Here is an 11051-nt window from a genome sequence, read left to right on the forward strand (position 1 = left end):
ACCAATTAAAATCTCATCTCCCATTCCCTTTAAGAGCGCATTCGCTATTTACAGGACGCAAAGTAAGTCTAAGTGGAAAAAATGAGCATTTCACTAGCAAACAGTTAACAGTTTTTTGTTAACAGAAAACTGTTAAACAGAGCATCTACTGCGTGAGAATGAGAGATATGGATCACTTTCACTTTCGCTTTTGGATAGGGAAACCTTTACGCATCAATTAGTCTATAAATAAATACTTTTGTTTGTTAAGCGCAAATATTCGTTTCAAAACTATTTCTAAATTCAGTTCTAATTTCCAACAAACGAATAAATGAACAATAATAACAAAATGTGCTCAAAAACCTGAGTTATATCTTAAAACACATGCTGTGCCCCATATGGTCTAAAACCTGACAGGTGGGCAAATCTAAGCTTGTTTTTAATAAAACAAATATAAATATGGATATAATCAATAATACTGCTAATAATAATAACATTATACAAAAGCAAATTGTTATGAGTGAACTAAAAAAGCCTCCCGAGATAAAGAAGACATAAAAGCAGTGATTTTTCATATTTATGTAGGCTAGAAAACAATATGTTTTGTAATATTTTCATCCTTTATATTTATATTCTATATCTATTATTATTATTATATACTATATATATCCTTAATATTTACATTTTTTCATATGTAAAGATATTTGCCTATTGCTCTCTTATGCGTATTAAGCAGTGTGTAAGGGAGACGCAACTCTGCACCAGAGTTTAGACCGGGTTTGTTTTAGTCTAATGAAAAATCTATTTTAGTTTCTAAAAATAGCAACGCGTCAGCGGTCCGCCTCAGAACGCCTTCCTTTTTAGACCAGAACGCCTGTGGGCGCACATATGAGCGCTAATGCATTTGCTATTTAAACAGCATAGCGCAACGCCTCAAAACGACTCTTGCACCAAGCTGAAACTACCAAAAGACTATTGCGCTGCGCCTTGCGCCCCACTGCGCCGGGTGTATGATAGGGCCCTCAATTGTTATACGTTTATTTTATTTTTTCTCTAATGCACTTTAATACCTAATCATCATAAAAAAATTTTTTTTAAAAAGTGCATATAATTATTTGTTAACACTTTAGGTCAGAATTCATGCTATTAACTATTGACTTAATACCTCTCTGTTATCAGTATATTGACTTATTTTATTAGTTTTAAAGTGTGATTTTATTCTACATCCCTATTAATAATAATAATATCAAACAAAACGTAACTTCTACCTTACATACTATTAATAAACAGCTAACTATTAGATTGTTAGGCTATTGGTAAATGGTTTGGTAATACTGTGAATTGTGACCTAAACTGTTACTGTAACAATGGAGTCAGTGTGATGACCGAGTTGAGGGTCCAAATGCAGTGTCATTGACTCAGAATCATGCAGGCAATGGTCAAAACCGGAACAAACCGCATCAAGAGAAAAATTTTAAATTGTCATTGTGGTCACAAGCAAGAAGGTTGATACAAGTGGCAAAACAATATAAACAAAAAACAAGGCAAGTGTCAGAAAACAAGGCAAGGCTAGACAATATATTACTTTGTATTGCTGCAGGATAACAAGACTCAGCAAAGTGTATGTGAAAGTGAGATGTATTTATAGTCCAACTGAACAGTCTTTATGGGCTACCGTTGCATTGAAGTAATCAGTGGAAATCCGGAACTTGTGTGTGTGTGAGAAGAATGATGGGAAATGTAGTGCGGTTTAGTGGCAGAATTTTAGTTCAGGTAATAGTGAATGTTTTCCAGGAATCTGCAAGGGCTAGATTGCAGGCATTCTTGACAGTTACCAATTATTTTGTAGAAATGTTATTGTACTATGTTTAACAAGAAAATACACTTTTAGACATTCTGCTCAAACAATGCACATTGACAGCAATTAGCTATGTTTACTTGCAGATTGTGTGTAATTAACTGTACTATTTACAGCAAGTGAAAATAGTTTCTAAACAACAAGTTCTTGTTTATTTTTTATGTCAGTATTAATATGCTAAATAAAGATTGTTGTTGGAATATGATGATATTTATTGTGACATAGCATTCCCTAAAGATATTATAGTTTCATTAGCTACTTATCAAAATTTTTCCGTTCCAATTAAATCAAATGCATGCTAAATAAAATCTCTCAAGGTGCTAAAGCACTGTTACTGAGTGAAAACCTGGGCAGATATTCTGATCTTTTTTCTATTTATTTTTAGTTCTAGGCTCTTTTTTGCGCTGTGCAAGCCAATAGCAGGGCAGTATCTACTGGGGAGGTGGGGATAAAGACAGTAAGGCTCCATCTGGTTGGGCAAATTAGATTAGAAACAACATTCTCATGCAATACTCAAATGTTTGCTTTAGGAAAATAATAAAATTTTTGTACATATTTTTTGTCATGTACGTATATATATATATATATATATATATATATATATATATATATATATATATATATATATATATATATATATATATATATATATATATATATATATATATATGAGAAAATATCCAGTGAGCGGCAGTTATGTGGGTGCAAATGCCTTGTTGAAGCCAGAGGTCAGAGGAGAATGGCCAAACTGGTCCCAGCTGATAGAAAGGCAACAATAACTCAAATAAGCACTCGTTACAACCGAAGTCTGCAGAAGAGCATCGCTGAATGCACAACATGTCCAACCTTGAGGCGGATGCGCTACAGCAGCAAAAGACCACAGAGTGCCACTCCTGTCAGCTAAGAACAGGAAACTGAGGCTACAAATTACACAGGCTCACCAAAATTGGACAATTGAAGATTGGAAAAACGTTGCCTGGTCTGAGTAGTCTCCATTTCTGCTACCACATTTGAATGGTAGGGTTAGAATTTGACATCAACAACATAAAAAGCATGGATCCATTCTGCCTTGTATCAACGGTTCAAGCTGGTGGTGGTTTAATGGTGTGGGGGATATTTTCTTGGCACACTTTGGGTCCATAAGTACCAACTGAGCATCGAGTCAACGCCACAGCCTACCTGCGTTTTATTGCTGACCATGTCCATCCCTTTATAACCACTGTGTACCCATCTTCTGATGGCTACTTCCAGCAGGATAATGCACCATGTCATAAAGCGGGAATCATCTCAGACTGGTTTCTTGAACTTAACAATAAGTTCACTGTACTCGAATGGCCTGTACAGTTACTGGATCTCAATCCAATAGAGCACCATTGGGATATGGTGGAATGGGAGATTCACATTTTGGATGTGGAGCCAACAAATCTGCAGCAACTGTGTTAAGCTATAATGTTAATGGTAGCATCACGTTATGTATGGTATCGGGTTATGGAGCAAAATCTCTGGGGAATATTCCCAGTACCTTGTTGAATCTATGGTACCAGTCAAGCCCAAAATTATTCATACCCCTGGCAGATTCTGACATAGTTTTTGTTCAAATGTAAATTAAAGCTGAGAAATATTTTTTTTTTTCCACAATGATGCCTCTTGTGCATCATATTGTTATCCTTTGAGAGAAGCCTGTGTCATTTCCAGTCCAAAAAAAACTTTAAGTCAGAATTTGCCGGGAGTATAATTCATTTCAGGCTTGACTGTATATATATATATATATATATATATATATATATATATATATATATATATATATATATATATATATATATATATATATATATATATATAATGTGGAGATTTGCTGAATTTGAATTAATGTTTGCAAGATTTCTGTAGTTTCTTCTTAGTCTTAGCAGCTACAATCAGCTTTTTCCCTTGAACTTGCAGCAGTCGACATGAATAGAGACAAAACGCCGTCACTCACAGACTCAGAACTATTCAAACAATCACAAAAGCCTCAGATTTTTACAGCTCAACTTACAAAACGTTGCTGATGTTCGCCGCGTTTTCAAACCACTTTCAATGTGTCCATCAAAACTGAGAAAAACACATTTCAAGCTCGGCTGCCACTGGCTTCAGTCTCCAGTTTCTAAACAACAAAATAATAAGACATTCAGTGCGTGTGGGAGCATTGTGACTGTGACCGTCACTCTCTAGAGAAGCTTTCTAGTGAACTTTAACACCAGCTCCATGCATTGGGACACAAGGTCAAATGAGCTGTTTTGTCCTATGTGAGCATCAAAATCACTTAAGTGGTTGCAGAAAACTTTAGACACTACAGACTAAAAGATCCAGTGGACCCTCTTCACATTTACGGATTTCTCAGTATTAGAATTCTTCATAGTTGTATAAACTTAGGGTTCTATTTTAACGATCTAAGAGCAATGTGTAAAGCGTATGGTGCAAAAGCATTAAAGGTGTGACTGAATCCACTATTTTAAGAACGGAAAAATATGAGCCCCTTTCACACATACAATTCTAACAAATTCTGGAAGGGATTATGTGTGAACAGGCCATTTTTGAAAATACCATAAAATTCGTTCTGGCAATTTTCAGGAAAGAGAAGTTGTAACTGTCACACCCTCGACTCGTTCCTGCTGCTCCAGTCACCGCTCTCCCTCACCATCCACCTCTCACAACACCTGTAATCAATCATTTTCGTAATTAGAAAAAAAAATTACATACTAACGTCTCATAAAAACTCCCGATCACAGATATATGTGTATATGTGTATATCTCTGGCTTTGGATGGCCACAGTCCTCCACTGTACCTTGGTCCCGCATTCATTTAAAAGGAGCGCTACCCTGTAGCAAGATGGCGGCGCTATTGACGCATTCCGTCCAATAGACAACAATAGGCCAGGCGACATCTAGTGTATATATCTATGGGTTTAAAAGAAATAAAGAGCCGTGCACGCACAAGTGTTGGGTGGGATTTTTTATTTGCTCCAGAATATGCTGCAAATCGTTGCTTTTCCTTTACCACCTGTTTCCCGCAGCCCGTGGGAAAATATCTTTACATTAAAGTGACGTTGCTGCTCAGCACGTATCATCTCCCGATTATTACAATCATTTCACAGCTTTAAAGGTATTATTTAAGAAATGTAGTCTTCTTCTTTATATTAGTCAGTGTCTTTCTTACCCCTGTGCTCGCATGGGTTTCCTCCAGGTTCTCTGGTTTCCCCCAAATCCAAAGACATGCGGCATGCGCTATGGGTGAATTGAATAAGCTAAACTGGCCATAGTGTAGGAATGTGAAAGAGTGTGTATGGATGCTTCCCAGTGAAGGCGTCCACTGCATAAATCATATGCTGTATAAGTTGGCCGTTCATTGCGCTGTGGTAACCCCAGATTAATAAGGCACTAAGCCGGAAAAACGTGTATGTATGTATATATATATATATATATATATATATATATATATATATATATATAGTAGCGAGGCAGAGGGAAAACACAAACACAGTTGGGTAACGTTACAAACAATGCCCCGGAGGGTGCTTTATTTACAAGTGTTATAGGGGTGAATGAGTGCTCTTCTTAAGGGTGCGTGCTCAAGTGCTCCGGGGAGATGGTGAAGACTGGTGAGAGTTCTGGTGTTGGATCAGTCACAAGCTGGATTCGGCTGTGGGAGAGACAGAGAGAGACAAGCGTTAGCGCAGGGAGTCATGTGGAAATGAAGCTCAGTTTCTTCCTGTGTGGGGCTGGCTTTTATCTCTCCCTGGCTGATGAGGTCCAGCTGTGAGCGATCCGGTGCTGATGAGTTTCCAGCTGGGGTGAATTTGTGACCAGGGCGACGTGGTATCAGCAGACTCGCATATATATATATATATATATATATATATATATATATATATATATATATATATATATATATATATATATATATATATATATATATGCCCTGGCCCAGGCTAGTAATCCAGCATAAGTTGCCAGGATAACTAAGTTTGAACTATCATAAATTTGATTCATGAAACCGAATCCGCCATTAATAATATGACTTACCAAAATAAGCCTGGCTTTTTCTGTTAGCTTGGTTTATGGAACAGCCCCCAGGAGTCTTTCATTTTTAAAAGTATATCACAAGCTCAGATTTACATCTCAATATACGAAAGTGTTCCTCCATATCTTTTCATGGAAGTTGATCACAACATCCATCAGAATTTGTTATGCCATCAAATGTGTAAACAAAGCTGTTTTTAGCTGCAGTTAGCGCTTCTGCTGGATGGTAACGTTAGCTGATTTTTTTCCAGTAATTTAGTCCATCTCTGGGCCGGTAAATGGTCCTTTCTGGAAAAATTCCAGAACGTCCTTACCTGTGTGAACAGCACATATTAAAATTTACCAGTAAAGAATTTGCTCAAACTAAATGTGAACTTACCTGGAAAAAAAAACAGTAAACTCGTCTCTGAGCTGTGAGTTTTGAGAAAGCTCCTTTCTTGTGTTTAATATGCATCAGATGCTCCATAAAGGCTGTGGGCGTACAGTACGGTGCTCTGTCTCATCAATAGCTTGTATAAGAAACAATTGCATAAATCGTGCTAATGAGCATTTCGCATATTTTAAAGCAAGCATATCAGCAACACATTCACAGTTTAACATTGCATGAAGCTTCAGTTGTTTTTCTACGTGTTTTAACAGTGAATAGAGACGGGCAGAGCATAGGAACGCACACATTCCTGCAGTCCTCACATCTCTCAGTGGGATTCACCCATCATCCCTGCTGTTCACGGTAATTCAGACAAACAGCAGGAGCTTCTATACCCTGTATTTTAAAGCCCATGGGTGAATTGTACGAGTCTATAAACTATAAATCACAAACAAGGCGTTAAATCAACAGTCATTGTTTTCGCATTGCCCGGGATTTTATTGCCTGCCAGCTGTTAGTATTAATATTGCAGTTCATGAAGTGTATACTCAGGCCTGTTAAATGTGATTTATCAAAATGTTGATTTTTTTGTTGTTGTTGTTGTTGAGCGAGGTGGGTTATTTGTTCTGACCTTGTATGACTGTATGCCTGATTAATCAATAAAACATGTTATCTTTCTCCAGAGACAGCAGGAGTGAATGAGTCCATCAGCATGACGCGGCGAACACATGAAACTGCAGTCACTGTGTGAAGGATGATGGCAAGTAAATCACCTCAAGTCAGCTCAAACGTATTTATTTTAGAGACTCTTTATAGCATTTCTTTTGCAAATATAGGCAAAAATTGTCAGGAGATTTTAGGGTCTAATTTCCTTGTAAAATACATTTTAAAAAGTTAAAGAAGACACATTTACAACTTTTTAACTGTAATTATTAGTGCACTAATAAAACTTTCTTTCACTTTATTTTTCAGCGGAATGCTTGTTCAAGGGCCTGATCGTGGAACCTTTTTATTTATTTTTTTGGCAAGGAGCCAATGTCTTTTAATTGTTTTCAAAGGTGAACCCAGAGCTGAAAATAAACACTAACGACTGATTAACACGGGGCTTCAGCGTCAATGCTTGACTGAGGAAGCGTCTGAAGTTGGGGCTGACGTGATCATCATAGCAGCTTCAGCCAATGTGGTAAGTTCGCAATCGGCTACTATCTGAGTTGGTGGCTCAACTATCATAGTATGATGCATTGTTTGGGAAAAGAATGATGTAGTGACGAGTGTTTCCCAAAACCTGTAGTTTCTCTGTCACGGATCCAGGGGCGAACTGGGACAAAAATTCAGCCCTGGCACTGTTGCCACATCAGCCCACATTACCACACCGACACAGCCCCACCCACGGACACGCACATTCACTATTTATTTTGGTGTAAAGATGGTGAAATAATATGACATTTTTGCCAGATTTTGATTATGTCCGGGTAACCTTGGATTGGGTCGGCCCATCTTGAAACCAGGCGGCAGTTGCCGATTGGGCCAAATGCTTAACATTTATTATTATTATTATTATTTTTATTATCATCATCATAATATCACATCTAGCAAGAGATAAAAGCTGTCTGCACTTAAAAACAATACTTTTTTTTTTTAAACTGACCGGCCCACATTTAAAAATTGGTCCAGCATTTGCCAGAATTGCCAGATGGCCAGTCTGCCCCTGCGCGGATCCATCGTTGGAACCACATTAGTTATAATGTAAAAAACCCATAATGATGCTCTAAACGGGGTGGTGACAACTTCTTTTCTTTGTGCAAATTATATTGTTTTACACGCACATGCATAAAAAATAAAATCCAATATTAGTTTTGTTAAAAACGTGCACTCCATACTTTCCATATTAATTGAAATATATGTAAAAGGCACATATAGAGCCTGTGTTTCCTTTACAAATATTATTGAAAGCATTTTATATTCTATTCTTAAACATAAAAGCACTTACAAAAGCTAACACAAAATATAATAAAAATAATAAAAATATTAATATTAATGATGATGGCAATTATTATTATTATTATTATTATTATTATTATTATTATAAGATAGGATATTGTTTATCTATTTTAATTTTTTGAGAAGTTTACTTTTACAATTTGACACTGTCAGGGTTGGTGAGGGGAAATGGGGAAAAAGGAGCGAGGACTCAAGTGCAGGAAAAATGGGAATTTATTAAATAATAAAAATAAAATAAAATGCAAAATAAACTACCCCGAGGGGGAAAACATTAACAAAACAAATGCATACACATACAGACAGGACTGGGCAGGCTGGCAAGGATGAGGACTGGAAACACGACAGGACAAGACTTCAAACAACAACATGTGATGACGAACTGGCACAGGACAGCAAATGTGAGGGGTATATAAACTGTAGAAAATTAACACACAAACAGGTGAACACAATTAACTAATAATGGGTTAACAAGGAGGGTGGGACAAGACAATAGATGGGAGAGCGCATGACACAGAGAGACAACACAAGCCATGCGCTCACTTAACAGGACAAGAACATGCAGCCAATGAGAGCACTCATTAACCGCATGTTCATGACAACAAACACAACACTGAAGCACACGACAAAAGCATGTGACCACAATGTAAACACCAAGCCACATGCTTTGAAAAGAGACGCAAGACACGAGCACACGATAGATAAACACCTTACCGTGCGCTCACACATAAGAAACACGCATGCTTCATCTCAGCGCCAACCAAAACTGAAACCAACTAGACGGAGGCGCCGAGAATAAAGCAGCGCGCTGCTGACAGAACAAACAAACACTAGTACAAGAGCGCGCGTGTCTGAGGGACGCAGAGCGTGCGCGCCCACATCAAGCGGCAGCGTGCACACTCTGCGTACACCCACGACGGCGCGCGCGCACACAGAGACAGAAACAGGACCAGACATGAGTAGTGTCAGAGCTCTGCCACCAAAACAAGAGTTTACAAGACCAAAGTGGCAGAACCCTGACAGACACATCCAAACCACTGCAGAAATGTTCTTACCAACAGGCTCATGTCATATACAGTTCAGATACTCAATAAATAACCTATTATAAATTAAAAACGTTAATGTATGCTAAGTTTTTTGTTGCAAGTTCTCCCTGAGTTCGCGTGGGTTTCCTCTGGGTGCTCTGGTTTCCCCCACAGTCCTAAGACATGTGGTGCAGGTGAATTGGGTAGGCTAAATTTTCCTTAGTGTATGTGTTTGAATGAGTGTGTGTGATTGTTTCCCAGAGATGGGTTGCAGATGGAAGAACATCCGCTGCGTAAAACATATGCTGGATAAGTTGGCTGTTCATTCCGCTGTAGCGATCCCGGACTAATAATGGGACCAAGCCAAAAAGAAAATGAATGAAGGAAAAATAAACGGTAACACTTTATAATACTGTTTCTTCAACAGGCATTAAACTGACTTTAGGCAAGGCAAGGCAAGGCAAGGCAAGGCAAGGCAACTTTTAAGAAACTTTGTAAGTACATGTCAACTTAACCTAACCCTAACCCCAACCTAACAGTCTACTTATAATCTAATGAGAATTAGTTGGCATGTAGATGCGATGTAACTTAAATTCAAGAAACAGACCATTAAAATAAAGAGTGAACAAATAAATAATAAAGAAATAAAAATAATAAAAATAGCATTTTTTAGGGAAATTTTGCAAGAAACATTGTTATCGCAATACTTAACAACATTGCATATTTTTTTTAGTATCATGCAGCCCTAGAAAATGACATGAAAGAATATTTGCGAAATTAAGTAAACTTTATTTTTAAACAAAAAGTCATTCAAGTTCATTGTTTTTGAGGAAATTTAATCAAGGCTCACATAAGCTTCTCAGCGTTGTACAAGGAACACTTGTGGCCTATTTTTTTTTTAAATTACCCAGCACCATTCTGTTTGACACAGCAATCAACGGTTATCACCCCATGCTGCAGGACGCATCGATCACAGGCGGAAATCCTGCAGCACAGCAGGTTAAAACAAACAGGCCTGCGCCATGACGCCTGTTACCGTAATACAATTCATGGCAAAAAGAAGAGACATGGCAGAAAGTCTGCGTGCTCTGATTTACCTCACGCCTGTGTGAACTGGAAGCGAGAAATGGGCAGCCAGTGCGAGGTCTGTGTTCAGCTGCGCTCTTTATGATTTGGGCCATGCAGTCATAAATCAAGCCGGAGTGATGCCGAAGGGCTCTTCGCAGATGGTACGCCTCCAATTAATGGGCTGGTTTGGAAGTGTGGCCTGCTGGAGAGGAGGAAAAAGACCTGGCAAATGAAGAAGCAGCAAGAAACCAGGGGGAAGGAGTTGAGAGTGTGCTTGCAATCTGCAAAAAGACACAAAACATCTCAATGCTCGACTCTCGTGCTGGAGTCCTGTGAGTCTCAACAGTGCCGCAGAGGTTCATCATTTAAACATCACATAACCACTGGATTCACTGGCATGAATGTTTCATTAGAAAGGCTTTCACGGTGCAATGTTGCCTTGAGGTGGCACACGCTTCACAGATAAACAGTGCGAAAGATGCTTTATCAGCGCTGGAATTATAGTTTTTCTCATATATTTAGTAAAATAATGTGTCACAGGAATCTTGTTGCACTCAGATCTTGAAAAGACTTTTAAATTGAACAGCATGTTCTGCATTTGCTTGTAGTGTACACTCAAATAAACGCTTAATGCTGCTTGTTCAAACTTCTTATTTAAAATGAGCTGAAACAACCAACCCAAGCTCATTCTGGAACG

This window comes from Danio rerio, chromosome 17 (genome assembly GCF_052040795.2).
Source record: "Danio rerio strain M-AB ecotype USA chromosome 17, GRCz13ab, whole genome shotgun sequence".
Classification (NCBI taxonomy): domain Eukaryota; kingdom Metazoa; phylum Chordata; class Actinopteri; order Cypriniformes; family Danionidae; genus Danio; species Danio rerio.